This window comes from Macrobrachium nipponense, chromosome 1 (assembly GCF_015104395.2).
Source record: "Macrobrachium nipponense isolate FS-2020 chromosome 1, ASM1510439v2, whole genome shotgun sequence".
In the NCBI taxonomy this organism is placed as follows: Eukaryota; Metazoa; Arthropoda; class Malacostraca; order Decapoda; family Palaemonidae; genus Macrobrachium; species Macrobrachium nipponense.
The window spans coordinates 108,402,088-108,417,464 of record NC_087200.1 but is presented as its reverse complement, the minus strand read 5'-3'; the positions used below and the strand labels follow the sequence as shown (position 1 = coordinate 108,417,464).

Below are 15,377 nucleotides of genomic sequence, written 5' to 3'. Positions count from 1 at the left end.
ATACTAGATCAGGCGGAAGCCTCCATGGCTAATGCCTAGGAATCTGCTTCGCCTCAAGAGCCTCAGCGAGGATGTGACCTATGGCTAAGAGTTCTTGTGGGGTCTGTCGATGGGGTCTTATCCATTTACTCGACAGAGCCTCTTACATGACAATATGCCTATGCCTAGTGGCATAATTAAGGAGCACAACACCGATCCCGATCACCTGATCCTAACACGAGGGTTAGTGCTTAAGTTGAAAAGAGTTATCTACAAACTCCTTTCAAACAACCCAAAGAAAAAACACTGACGTTAAATAAAATTTAACTCACTAGTTAAGGATCAGTATCTGCTCCCTATCCCAGCAATGTATCCGCAGACACGTATCAACCAAGAGAGAAGGATCCCTCGAAGGTAATCTTGACATCCTTCGGATAATGGGAAGTCAACACAGAGTTGCATCTCCCGTATGTGACAGCTAATATGTCCTTATGACATATTGTTAGGGAAAGAACAAGAATTCGGAAAAGCTCGCACTTCATGCGCTTTTAATTCTCAGCTGTTTGAAGGAATCATCAATGCACTTATCAAGTGCTTAGGAGATCACAATGTCTCAAAGAAGGCCAGGGCGTTCTTTGATATAGATCTCTTCTGGGTGAAGCCTGGAGCCTGGCTAGCGCGTGGCAGGCGCCTAGCGCCTGTCTAGCGCCTCGCGCCTGGCTGGGCGCTGGCAGCCTTGCGCCTGAATGGCGCCTAGAGCCTGGCTGGAGCCTCGCGCCTAGATGGCGCCTTGCGCCTGGCTGGCGCCTCGCGCCTGGCTGGTGCCTGATTGGCTCCTCCTTCCTGGCTAGCGCCTCGCGCCTGGCTGGAGCTTGCGTCTGGCTGGTGCCTTGCGCCTGGAAGGCACCTGGAGCCTGGCAGAAGACTTCATGATTACTGTCTATGAGTCTGCATGCCTCAAGAGTTTCAGCGAGGTAGGGACCTATGACTGACAAACCCTTCTGGATCATGTCAATGGGGCTAGCCCGCTTACACGACAGAGCCTTCTCGGATCGTGCCAATGGGGGCTGACCCACTTACATGGCAGAGCCTTACCTGTATCATATCAATGGGGACTAGCCCTCTTACATGACAGAGCTTTAGGTTTCTCTTTACTGGGAAGGAGCCTTGCGTCTGGATGGATCCTCAACTCCTGGACTGGAAGCCTTAGCCTTGAAGGAGCCTGGCACCTGGATGGCGCCTGGCTGGCTTCTAGAGCCTGGCTGGCTCCTAGAGCTGGCTGGCTCCTAGAGCCTGGCTTGGCTCCTAGAGCCTGGCTGGCTCCTAGAGCCTGGCTGGCTCCTAGAGCCTGGTTGGCTCCTAGAGCCTGGCTGGCTCCTAGAGCCTGGCTGGCTCCTAGAGCCTGGCTGGCTCCTAGAGCCTGGCTGGCTCCTAGAGCCTGGTTGGCTCCTAGAGCCTGGCTGGCCTCCTAGAGCCTGGCTGGCTCCTAGAGCCTGGTTGGCTCCTAGAGCCTGGCTGGCTCTAGAGCCTGGCTGGCTCCTAGAGCCTGGCTGGCTCCTAGAGCCTGGCTGGCTCCTAGAGCCTGGCTGGCTCCTAGAGCCTGGCTGGCTCCTAGAGGCCTGGCTGGCTCCTAGAGCCTGGCTGGCGCCTCGCGCCTGGCTTGGCTCCTCCACACTTGCTGGAGCTTTGAGCTTGGAAGAGTCTCTAGGCTGTCTGACGATGTCCACATCGGACACTATTATAATCTGTCCGATTTGTTCGCCTCTGGCGCATTTGCGCCAGGTTGGAGGCCCGCTCCTTCTCAGTATCCGACCATGACAGAGTTCCTTGGAACTGTCCGCCTCTGGCGTTTTTCGCCTGTATTGGCATTTGGCGCTTGGCTGGCGCTACATTGTCCGAGAGTCCTGAACAACCACATAGTTTTTTATCAGGAGACTGGAGAAGGGTGGAAGAAATTCTTCCCCTTTGAGCTTTTGGCCCCTGGCCAAAGGGGAGGTGATTTTCGTCAGCTACACCCAGTAGACGACAGGATATCTAACAACACGAGAGAGAAGAGTCTTCCTCCGAGGAGGATCCTTCGTGAACACTTCTTTGCTAACGAGATCTCTTCTTACATGTTGATGAGGTTCCTCGTTGCATGAATCTTCCCTATCCTAGCCCGAAGGAAGGGAAGGAGTCTGGAAGTCGAAGGAGACTCTGAGCTGAAATTGGGCGGAACCCTGATTTCTAGCTCTTATTGTATATTCTGAATACCTTCTGGGGGAAGAAGCATTTGAGCCTCATCGCACCCCGAAGACTCTGTAGGCAAACGTTTAAACCATCCTTCTCTTCTGTAGATGAAAATGTAAGTACCCTGCCTGGGCAACTAAACTTCTCTCTGAAAGCGTTGCGTCAGGAATAGAGGGATTTAATTCTTTTGCCAGACATACTATGCTGGCAAGAACCCATTGCCGAGTCTCCATTGAATCTGATGCGAGATTCCAATGCACAAAAAATTCACTTGTCTTCTTGGTCGTTTAGGGCTAAGAGAAACAAAGAATTCCTTCATAAACTTCCTCAAAGAAGTCAGATGAGGAGCAGTTCCATTTTGTCGGAACACGGAATCTGTGGCCACAAAAAAAAAATCCCATTCGAAGTACATGATATCCTACTCTTGTCGTATTGGGGTATCGTATAAGATCCCGAAGATCTTAATCCTCTGTTATCTCTAATTCCCTTTGTAGAGACAGAGTATGGCCTTTAACTGCGTTCTTTGATAGCAGATATATACATAGGTGATTCTTCCCTCTGAAAGTGAAGAAAAAACCTCGCTATGTGGTTCACAGAGGTATCGGAAGAGGACAGTTTCCTCATTCCCTAACACGATCTGCAGCAATTCTATGTCTTAGCCATGACTATTGTCATTTACCTTGAAAAAACCTCTCATTCATGTCCACTTCTGGTCAGTCTGCACGCGGACAGACTCAGAGTGGAGAGGTTTTATAGGTCTATTTATAATAGATTCTGATAGAATATCCAGATACTCTTGGAAAAGCCTTACGAAAAAATGCTGTGAGAAGAACGTGACTTCTGTGAATCCAACCTCTCTAAGGCCAAAATGAGGCATACATCCTCTCTTCCTTTGACGCCCAATTATCTTAATATCTGTTAAGAATTTATAAACTAGGGGAAAAAAAAGGCTAAAGTTTATTCCCCTTCTTTAAATTTAAAGATGTCTTATATTGCTACCTCTCTTGGTTCGAGGAAAAAGAAGCAGTCTAAAGGAAGCCTGTTCGTCTTCTACCTTACAAAGAGATCTATGAAGAAGACTTTCCGCAGGTTCTCACAACTCTTTTCAATAAATGTTAGACATACGTTAACAGTTATTATCTTCGATCGAGAAGGTTCTCACGGACATGCAAAATCTTGCATCGAACCTCTTAAGGATCGTTACGTTCCGTGTCTGTTCCCAAATAGGTTCTCTTTTGTTAACGCGAAGCCGGGGCGAAAAAAGAGATTCTCGATGCTCTTTGCGATATGAGAGTGTCGTGGAATTGGCCTAAGTGATTAAAATAAATCATTTCATCATTCCTTGTAAGCGCCCCTTTTCGATTAAATGGGTAACGAAATCAGGAACGAATCTTGCCGTTACCGAGCCTGCTGTCGAGAGGCTACTGGACTCTTAGGTTAATAACTCGCTAAAACGAGAAAATATCTTGGATGGTGCTTCTGGCACAATTTGCGCCAGGCTGGCGCTTCCTTCTAGTTCTTTTTAGGTTATGTGCCATAACATCTATGCCTTTATATGGTACCCGACATCCTTCACATGTTAATTCCGTTCTTAGTGGGAAAAAACTTTTATATACGTAGTATAGTCCATATCCGAGGGAAACCAACTTCTGCCACTAAGAGAATGTTTCCCCCCCATCCCGACTCACTCCAAACTTCTCTTGATCAATATCCGAATTTAAAAAGGTATTGTGTGCGTTTCTCGAAAGGATGAGAGAATTATATATATATCGCGCTGCCGTATTAGAATCCTTTATAATACTGTCACATTGTGGTAAACAGCATTAATCTAGGAAACCTTTGTAAGGATACTAGGAATTCTGTAGTTAACCTCGGTATGTGCATAAGACTTGACCATACCGTAGTCTTAAAGTGAATTCTCTACTACATTCATCTTCTCACTAAGCATGTACTCTAATAAGCCATGCTTTCGTAAGCATGAGAGCATTATACAATATAGAGTTTCGCTGCGTAGAATCCTTTAAAAATGTTACCTACGGTAAACAGCATTGAAATGTAATATCTTTCTTATTGAAAGCTTCTTAGCAAAAGGCAGACAATATTTTATTTATGTTTGCTTAACTATCCCCTCAATCCGAGGCTAAAACCACGATTGTAGGGGAGAGACACGGTTAGTCATTCCATCCCGCAGGAGAGAGACATGTAACCGACCACTCATGACCGACACCTACATGATACTGCGTTGGTGTCTAAGCGATAGCAGTCTCGTTAGCCGACTGGCCTTACTCTTCCAGAGTTGCCAGCTACTCCATTTAATAAAGGAATCTTATAACATTATTATCGAACTTCAGGAAGTTCTTATAATGCATATCTAAGCGAAACAAGACTTCGATAAATCTAGAAGCTAAGTAGGTGTTGTCTTAACAATCCCTTTAAGCGTAGTGTCCTTCCTAGGAAAATTCCTGGAAGGATACTGGTAATTGAGTTGCTCAGCAAAGAAGTAACTCCGGTATGTGCTTATGATTTGCCGTATCGTATTCTCATACAGCAGATACTCTACTACCTTCTTTCCCTGCCGAGGCAGATAGAGAAAGGATATTCTGGCGCCTGGATCCTTGCACCTAGCGCCTGGAATGTTCCGCACGCTAGAAGGAGACTCGCTCCTGGAACGTTCCGCTTGCGTGGAAGGTCCCGTGCGCCCTGACAGTTCCGAGCGCCTACTAGACCCCTTTTAGAAAGAGCCTCTTGCCCGGAAACGTTCAATGGAAGGATCGTTCTGATTGCCACTCTACTGTAAGGCTCCTTGCTCTAGCCGTCTGTTTTTTCTGGCGCAATTTTTGCGCCACCAGGCTGGCGCTTCGTCTCTTTGAAGGCGCCTTGCGCCAAGAAAAATTTTCTAGAACGCGCTCGCGTTTGGTTGTAGGAACGCGGCTCGCGCTAGTCTGTTAGCTGGAACGCGCCTCGCTGCTGGCTATAGGAACGTACCTCACGCTAGCTTGCTGGAACGCGGCTTCCTGGCAGCGGCTGGCTCTTGCTCAGTGTTCTCTTAGTTTTCAGAGAACGCGCTAGATCACTCCAAACATACATTCTTCGTCTTTTCGGCTGTAAGATGAAGAGACGCACTTTTTTAAGGATGCCTTATCAATGGCTATCCTTGGCAGTCTGGGACGTTCTACAGAACCTGCCGAGGGGACGCCTGACCGGTGGGGGTTCTCCCTAACCTCCTGCGGCTGTCGACTTTCCTCCTCCACTGGGTCTGGGAGTTTGGAAGAGGTCTAGGCCTGGAAGCGCTACGGAGCCGATCAGACGCACCCTCCACTGCCACCTGGGAACACTATATTCACTTCTTACCTTTTTAGAGCTCGCCTTTCTAGCTCCATCCATTTATCTTCAAATTTGCACATATGAATTTGTAGATTCTGTGGAGTAAGAAGGTGATGAGGATGCAACAACCACTAGAATTGTCAATACTCTAACTGCTCGTTAGTACGAGAGCTCTTAAAGCTTCTAAAGGAAGCGTATCTAGTTATATGCTTTCTGACTTCCTAAAGTAGGAAGTTAATCTTATATTTCCTTCATCAAGTTCTAACACTTATACACGTATTAGTGAAAAAAAAAAATCATATTTCCCCTATTGCAAAATATAAGTGTCTACCGAAAAATTCGGTAGTTCAACTAATATATTCTTCGAAATTTCGAAGCCAAATTCATTAAAAAGTTAATAAAAGCGTATGCCAAACCAAAGACCCAGTACTTCCCTGCAAAAGACAGCCCAGAAGGTCGATGGCGATGAAAAAACGAAAATCAAGTCAGGAGGTAGCAACAACGTATGTTGACACTACCGCGACAGAGAAATCTGGTTCTAGAACGGTAATCGTTCCTATTTCCTGCCACCAGCGGCAGGGCGGGCGGTAGATCACCTGACCTACTGCAGCGTGTGCCGCGAAATTCGAATTTCTGTCGGGGACGACGGAGATCTATAGCTAAGTATATATCTGCTGGGTAAGTTCCATGTACAAAATCATCTATGTTAGTGGTGGTATTGGTTGTAATATCACTTTTATTTTGGGTTTCAGTATTATTGGTAAGAAATTTAGTTTCTATGTCTATATTATCTTGTTTGTTATTGTGCTGCTTGATGTCTTGATTTTTAGTCACATTTGTAAAGGTGGGGGTTTTGGATGGACTATTAACTCCTCTTACTTTTAGCTCAAGTCTGGCTTCCATGACTGACATTCCAGTCTTATTTATTAACAACTGAAGTTGTGTGTTATATTGGTAAAATGAGCACTCCTTAGATTTCGTGTGATGGGCTAGTCCACAATTAATACATTTTGGTTGATTACAGTTCCAGTTAGTGGTATGGTCATCTGAAGCACAGACTGCACATAGTATTGCCTTATTACGGCATCTTTTGTGTGTCCATACCTTGAGCAGTGTACATTGCAGTGGTTTTGGAACAAAAGGACAAACTTCTCTGTTTTGTCAAAGAAATTTTATTTTAAATGGTAGGTCTTGGCCTGTAAATTTTATTTTGGCAATGTTGATATTTTTATTTTTATCTTTCCTACTTGAAATCGAGTATATTTCTAAATCGTGGATATTGTTATATCTCAATTTTAAGGAGTCTAGCAGTTGTTTCGAAGGAAGCTCCTGCTCGCTATTGGGTAGGATGACTGTACCCTGTACATAATTCAGTTTCGTGACTTGTAATTACTTTTATATTATTTATTTCTGTTATACTTCAAAAGGCAGTGGACTGCTTTTTATTGGTTACTTGGATAAGCCATTCATTGTCTTTGATGTGTCTGCATTCCATGTCTTGTGTTGGATATATGTTAAGTAATTTGTTTTCTAGTATCACTGCTGAGATTTTGTTGTCAGCTTTGAGGACTAGAAATCTTGACCAGTTACTTATCTGGTCCAAAGAGGTCATCAAAATGTACCGATGTGGGATTAAGTCTGTAATTTTTTTTTCTTTTTCATCCTTGTTTTATGTATGTTGCTTGTCTATTATGATTTTTATATTTTTCTGTGTTGTTGGGAGGATTCATTTGTCTCTAATTCAGAGTTATTGTTCATCATATATGGTTCCATTGTTACGATATTGGAGTTTACCAATTTATTTTTGTGTTTCTTTTTTTATTTATGCACTCTATTTAGTTTTCTGGCTCTACTGCTTTACTTGGAACAGGGTGTTCCTTTGTATAATTTATAGTACTTTCACTACTTGTGGCAGTACCAAGGAAATTCGGGGCCCAGGGGTACTCATATCATTATTTCAATATTCATAAATTTTGAGATTTATAAAAAAAAAAGACAAGGAAAAAAAATCTTGAAAAGATATCATTGGCCCTTCGCGAAGTTAAATCTTCTGCCAATGGCACAAGTGAGAAAGGACTCCCAAATGTCCGCATCCCTACCCAACCCAAAAAGGGGATGGCAAAACATGATTAGTATGGCCCAAGTGTAAGCAGAACGCGCTTGCTAGGACTAAGAGTATTACGATAATACAAGTATCCCCATCTTAATCACATTATGGGCAAACTGGATAGAATGCCGAGAGTTCTATTCCTAGAACCAGGCTCCCCCTGGAATCCGTGGTCCAGCTCCACAGAATAGTTCCGCCTGAAAAACAGGTCCGAACATTGTCGGGTAGATGATGGATCTACCACAGTTCTCACTATTTAGCTTCAGATTTAACTCCACGTTAAGCCATGATATGTTTTCTCATTTATTTGCTTTCAAAAATTTTGGCAAAAATGGAAAAGTCCACAGAAGTCAACTCGAAAATATATAATGTCCTATGGGACTCTTGGGTTCGAACCTGGGAAGAGATTCCTGAGGTTCGAGAACCCCCTCACCACGTCAAGGTGGTCCCTTAATGAGGGGTCCCCTGCAAGAAACACAGAGTAAAGTTGTACTGCAACATGTGTCATAATTGTCGTGAACATCAACCACAACCTTCACAATGGCATTGTTTACACAAAGAGAATAGTAAAATCAGTAACCACTAAAGATGGATAATGGATAAATCACAAAAAGAGACAGGAAACGGCCAGAACATGTAAAGAGCAAGTGCAATTTCACCTGCACTATATTGTGACCAGAAGGATAGTGTAGCATCAGGTAAGAAAGGGTTCATCCTCATCCATTTACACCAAAGTACCACTCTTGTTTAGTCAGTGATGACCAGTTCAGCATGCATGCAGGAGGCTACTCCATATATGAGAGCCGTAGTGTTTTGTATCTCCATAGGAACCAATATTAATGATAATGTAGTTTTTAAGCACAGAAGTCAGTCAAGTTCAGGTGTTATTGTATTCAGTTTTGAAATTGCCTTATTTTGTGAACATTTTGTCTGAGACTGCCTTTAAATTATGAGAAGCTTTTATTAAAATTTTGAACTGGGATCCTATTAAAATACTTTAATTAAAACTAATGCTTGCAATGAAACTAAAAAACCAAAAAAACATGCAAGATGTTTTACAAACCACAAGTGCAAGGTGGAAGGAAAACCAAATAAAATATATTTAAAGGTACTCTTTATTTACATCATTGTTAAGGTTCTCTACTAATTCATACAAGTGGGATGAAGGAATAGCCTGATGGCCATCCTCTCTCTGCACTCACTCAGAAGCTCCATCTTGATAATATGTTTACGTAATAAAAACGTTACCAATTATGACATCCATCTGATTCTTGTGTGATAGGAGGAAAAAGAGATTAGCTCTCCCTTCATCTCCCCTCCATTGGGAGTGATATGATGAAAACTAATGCAAACTACAGTACCTCAATCTACCTCTATATCCTTTTTTGTTTATAACCTTAAATACTAAACATCCTTGTCAACAGCAGATGTTTGCTGGAGATGAGGAAGGCTTCCTTGCCAATACCAGTGGAATGCCATTCTCATTAATACTTGAGATTTAACCTAAATACACATCACTGGCACCAAAGTAATTTAAAACTGGAACTATAAAACTTGTTTTCCACTGAAAAGTATACAAGACAAATTAGTTTGCAATGGCAGTGTAACTTGAAACACTGTAACACAAAATTGTTGATAAATCATTACTTAATAAGGCTATCAGTTGATGAGAGGAGCGTGTTCAGGAACTGAAACTTCAATCACATGTCCCCACTTTGAGAATGTTTTTTTGTGCTTAGGGAAGTTATGGCAATGCATTCTAATTTTATTTTATCAAAGGTAATTCCAGTTAAAATGGTAATTACTTGAATAATGCGATTTTCATAAGTATATATCATCCAAGTGATATAAAAGTTAAAAAATGAAAAAAGGGAGTTGTCAGATGTGATTTCTTTGAATCTTTTCAAAGACAATCTGACCTGTTCTTGTTACAATTCTTTATTCCACTAAACATACTGGATGGGTTTCAAAATATGTAAGTACAATAGTTTGATACATTTTTGCAAATAAGCAAAAACAAAATATATATTATATCTATATATACCCCATGTTTCAGAGAAACTATTCCAAACTGCAATACACAAACCCATAAGAATAAAGTGAACAATAGCACCAAAATTGATAAAATTGTACGAATGCTCTGTTTAAAGTAGGTGCTAACCTTCAGTCTGGCGCTGCAAATTTAACAGGCATCAGGGTATCTATCTGGGTTTCAGTGAGCCCAATTTTGACAGGGAATGACTCGAGGCCAACCATTTCATTATATTCCAATACTAACAGTTAAGATTAGATGCATAGAATATGGACTACATTTCACTCATGTTGAGTATGGAATTAGATATGTTACAGGTTTTGTCTTTTGGTATGGCATCACAGGCAGCAGTGAAATATTTCATCAGAGCACAACAGTAATTATCACTGGACAATGATTTACACACTCCAACAGAAACAAGGTGCCTGCAGGGAGCCAAAGATGGAACCATTCTTCAATATACTTTCTATGATGATGCACCAATATAAAATTTGACTTAAGAATTACAGTAAATCATTATTCTCATTAAACCAACAAATATGGGAAAGTTGCTGACCTACTCTTCATTCCTCACTGAAAAAATCCTTCTGGCAAAAATGACAGTAACAGCACAGTTAATTGCTGTCAGTGCTCAGGATTAAACATTGTTTAAGTAACAATTTCAACCCATAAGTATTAACTTAATACATAGTTCCAATAAAATGTTTACAGGTAGACCCTCAATTACCAACTATTTTATATGAAAGATCTAGCCTTTGCTTAGCCATTAAATACCTATCCCTTTTTTTAAGGAAAAACTTTTGGGTATTTGTATAAAGATACTTTCTTCATGCTCATAAAATGAGAACCAAAATGATAATGTATGAAATAGAGCCAAAATCCCGTACCTCCCACTGCAGACACCTCTTGTGCACATAAAAAGCAGGAATGAATGAATCTCACCATCATAATTTTTCCTTAGTAAAAGTTTGTTACAATAACACTGAATTAGTAATAAAAATGATCCAATATCTACATTTCATAAATGGGAATATATTTGAGTATTGAAAGATCAACATAAATGCAGTACGTAACAACCACAGAAAATGGCAAGAGGAAGTTGCATTATCACCCAATTTAGTGATGAATAACAATGCAATATGAATTACAAGTCATAGTATCCCTTTTAAAAGAAGCACCAGATAAAGTATTATACACAATAAACAATTCAGATGGTTTTTTGATGGTCAGGGAGGCAATGACACGAAAGGAAAATGAAAAACATAAGACATTTCATTTCTAATAAAAACATGTCCAAAGATGGAATGAGAACTATTATACCAGTCTAAGCATTCCCAGCATACAGAAACTGATTAGTAGAAACCTACTAAAATGACTGCTTCTTTACTTCTCGTTAATACATAACTGCCATATGTTTTGCATCATTTAACTGCATGGCAGGTTAAAAAATAACTTTCACTGTAAGAAACATAACGTCTCTTGTTCAAATAAATAACATCAACAAATACCTAACCATAGAGAGATCAACCCTCCATGTCACAAAATAATATTTTTGAGTGCCAGATTAACTTATAACATTTCTAAAAACAAAAATCAAGATCAATTTACATGATACCAGTAAATAGCAGTCATTTCCATATTAAGGAGGCTTTCTCAAAGCACTCTGCCATTTTGCAGGTTCTCAACTTCTTAGTAATATAACATGGAAAATCCCTACCTGTGTGCTGCTCTGAAACCAGTATGTAGTAAATAAGAGTGAAAGGTCTGAGTACTTCTTTGGTGAATACAATGATCATCCAATACAAAAGTACATAGGTATACACATTTTCTATACACAAGTAAGTGACTTACAATGTGGATCTTTTTAAACAAGGCATCATCGCTCACATAATGTACACTCTCTTGACGTAATATAAAAATTACCATAGGAATAGTATCACGAAGATGGACGTCTGAAGTTTATTTTGATCCAGTTTCACACCTGCAACAGCTGATTACACAGTTTCATGAAAACTGACACTTTCAAATCACCATCAATAGCCATCTACCACTTCCAAGGACTGCCAATGACCAACAACCAAAACCAAAATAATGATCACTCCATTAACTCTGTATACTATATTATATCCCATCAGTGAATATTAAATGCCAACAGTTACAACTCTCTCTCGATAGATAATGCTTTCCCCCTCACTCACCAAAAAACTTAAAAATGTCAGGACAAAAAATATTTATTGCATGGTATTATAATACATTTTGTTGGTTAGTAGCAGTAAATAAAATGATGGTGACAGCTATTAATGGATATCCATCGAAACTTCATAAAATTAATGTGATAGTTTCCTTCCATGAGCAAAGATGTAAAACAAATTGACAAATCATCCAAAATAGGTTGACAAGTATTCTGGCATAATTTGTCCAGGCACATTCTTACTAAAAGGTTATATTATATACTGGGATTCCAAATCTACTACCGTACTATTACTATTGTTATTTTTAAATAGTTGAATCATACCACTGAGTTAACCTTCTTAACTCGTAAGTGACACATATTTCAAGACATCATCATTTCTTTTAATACAGAGGGAGTCTTTTCTAAAAGCTGGTGGAAAGTTAAGAGCACAATGACAAAGACCAAAAAGGAAAGAAATTCCCCCATGGATATAAAAACGAACTATTAACAAATGGAAACATTTTGATGCATATTCTTAAAAAAGCCATTCTCGTGCTTCAACAGTTTGTTGGCCATTAGCAGTGGTTCCTCCCATTCAAAATATAAAATGTTTTAAATACCTGAATGGTTTGCAAAAAGTTCTTCAGGAAATGGGAACACTTACAAATTATACAAAATGCCAACCCAACAGAAAGACCCTCAGCTCACACTAATCCCTCCCCCCCAAAATCATACTATAATTCCTTCTTAGTATTTATTACAAAGGGATGTTTTTATCAAACAAGAATTTTAACAACAAGACTTAAAAAATGAAGTTTTGAAATACTACCACAATGAAAACAAAGATATTGAGGACACATTGATCTGAACATAAATTACAAGGGATAAAGAAGTAGGATAAGCAAAAGAAAGTCCATTGTTTAAATCATAAGCAAAAGAAAAGTCCGTTGTTTCAATCGTATTTCATTTTTGTCAAGTACCATACACAGTTAAGCTGCGAATCCCAGAATCATTAAAAAATCATAAGTATAGCTCTGCCTAGTTTTGCAGCTAGCACATTGCTTATTGAAAATAATTTTACCACTATTTCTTGAACTAAAAAACCAATATTTAATAGTTATATAACTATGTCTACAGTATATGTTGCGTGAACACAAAAATTTGCATACGTACAAAAATGAGAAAATAACACATTTATCAATAATATGATCTAAAATAAGATGTTCAAGATTCATAGAAACGTCTATTAAACTGGAATGAGCTTTAAAATACAGTATTAATTCCTTTATACTAGTTAGTGAAGCTGGATAACAAAAACCACTAACATATGTAAAATAAATTGTCAAATTTGGCATTCCATGAAAGTGGGTATGTAGTTTGACAAGGTATGTATATAGTACTATACTGTTAAGAATAAAAAAAACTATTGAAACATAATTTGCAATAAATCAATCTCTAAGTCCATTAATTGTTAAAAATTTATTAATAACTGATGCAGCAGGAGTATGCCATGATACACTACCATGTGTTACAATGCTAATAATGTTGGATTGGAGCTTTCAGTATGAGGCCACAACACTATATTTTCCTCTCATTGTTACTGACAGAGAAGAATCTGAACTTACAAATTAATGGTTAAATATGAATGTAAAATTATAAGAGTGGCACTTTTGAAACACTTTCATTGTATGATTGTAGTTCAAGTTAGCAGATAAGAAGAGAATGGTATACAGAAAACTTACCTTTAATTATTTCATTCATGTCATCTGTTAGGAGTTCAAACAACAAATACTGCAAAAGGGGTCAAGTTTCTTTAATGATCCATAAAAATTAACAACAATGGTTGTATTCATACTTGTGAATGGCTCCTTGTGTTGATATAGTAAAGTACTTGTAAATTCTTGGAATGAAATAAGGTAAATTTCTCAATAAGAACTTGCCCTCAAATAATAAACCTAATCTCTAAAGAACAGCGATCCAAAACCAGTTCAAATGTTTAAGAAAAAAGGAGCAGCACAACTGTACCTTATCAAAAAGGTAGGAACTTCAATTGCGATAAAGCTGAAATTTTCTGAGCAACAGCTTAAGAAAACTTAAGAAAATCTTAACAATACTACAAGTGAAAATATTTAAAAATTCACCAAGAGTATCTCAAATACTTATATAAAATGACTACAAAATTTGCATGTAACCCAGTACATACACAAGTTCAAGGTATCTGACATCACAGCAAAATTTCCTTTATATATAACAAAAAATCTAAACACAACCAAAATATGAATGTAGTTTTAAGTGTAGCAATACAAGTTGTTCCCTCTCCCTGTAACTTTAATGCATACATATCTTTCAAAGAGCTAAAATGTCTGACTTAACCAATGCCTTTGAAGAAATACCTAGTGCTAGTAACATCTACAGCAAAATGTGCAATCAGTGAAGCACTATATATACTCTATGACCAATTTTCAAATTTTGTGCCTAATTTAATGTCAACATGTTGAAGGTTCAACTATGACTTAAAAGTTATAGAAATGTTTGAACATGACATCAAGTTACTGTGGGGTAAAGAATACATGATTTTCCTAAGTCCCACAACCAACATAATGTTACAAAAAAGAAAAAACTGGCTAATCAAACAAATGAGATGCCATATATAAAATGTACCCAAATGGCAAAAAGTTTAATACACATGGTGGTCTTTGCTAAGGGACACGGTATACCTACTGCTGACGAGTACTTCTCCTATGTGAGAGTACCTCGTATCTCTTTTCTTCTGTTAAGATTATCACCATTGTACAACTGGAAACAATATTAGAGGTATAACATTTTATTTCTGATCTAACACACAATAGGTAAAAAGCTAATGGAGGAGGAGCCAAGGCCTAGGGATTAAAAATGAGTCCCAACAAGTACCAGACCTACCTTTGGATATGGTCAAGGATGTAATTTATGTAAATATTTATATATATGTACTATTTCTTTTTATTTAATGTTTGGGTAGATGACCATCATAAACATCACAGGCAAGGGAGAAAGGACAGGCAGACACTGATGAGGCATTTGTACAACAAGTCCATTAAATCCAACAGCTACCTTTCAGAATTACATCTTGATCAAGTATCTTGAAACAAAACTGTGTAACTTCAAGGCAATTATCTCATACTGATGCAGCCAGCTCTCCCATCAGACACTGTAAAAAATTGTTTAAATAAGAATTAAAAAAAAATATATTGGATAAATACATAAATGCCCTGTATATTATAAAGACAGTAAGGTTCAGTGGGATTATGAATTAGCAAACACAAAAACACCATGTCTAGTTTTATGATAATACATGGAGATAGATAGATAGATAGATAGATAGATAGATAATAGATAGATAGATAGATATAGATATAGATACAGATATTAGATATAGATATAGATAGATATAGATATAGATATATATATATATATATATATATAATATATATATATATATATATATATACACACTATACGTTTATACAAATGCCCTTTAATATCTATAATTAGCT

General features: G+C 38.8%; 1 protein-coding gene across 10 annotated transcripts in view; it reads right to left on the bottom strand.

The window, feature by feature from the left end:
• Positions 1 to 8,736: 8,736 nt before the first annotated feature.
• Positions 8,737 to 15,377, bottom strand: part of LOC135219538 (serine/threonine-protein phosphatase 6 regulatory subunit 3-like) — a 449,492-nt gene continuing 442,851 nt past the window's right edge. For all 10 annotated transcript variants that reach the window (XM_064256386.1, XM_064256382.1, XM_064256381.1 and 7 more), the window contains one exon: positions 8,737 to 15,031. The gene's annotated coding sequence lies outside the window, so the exon portion shown is untranslated. The remainder of the gene's footprint in view (positions 15,032 to 15,377) is intronic.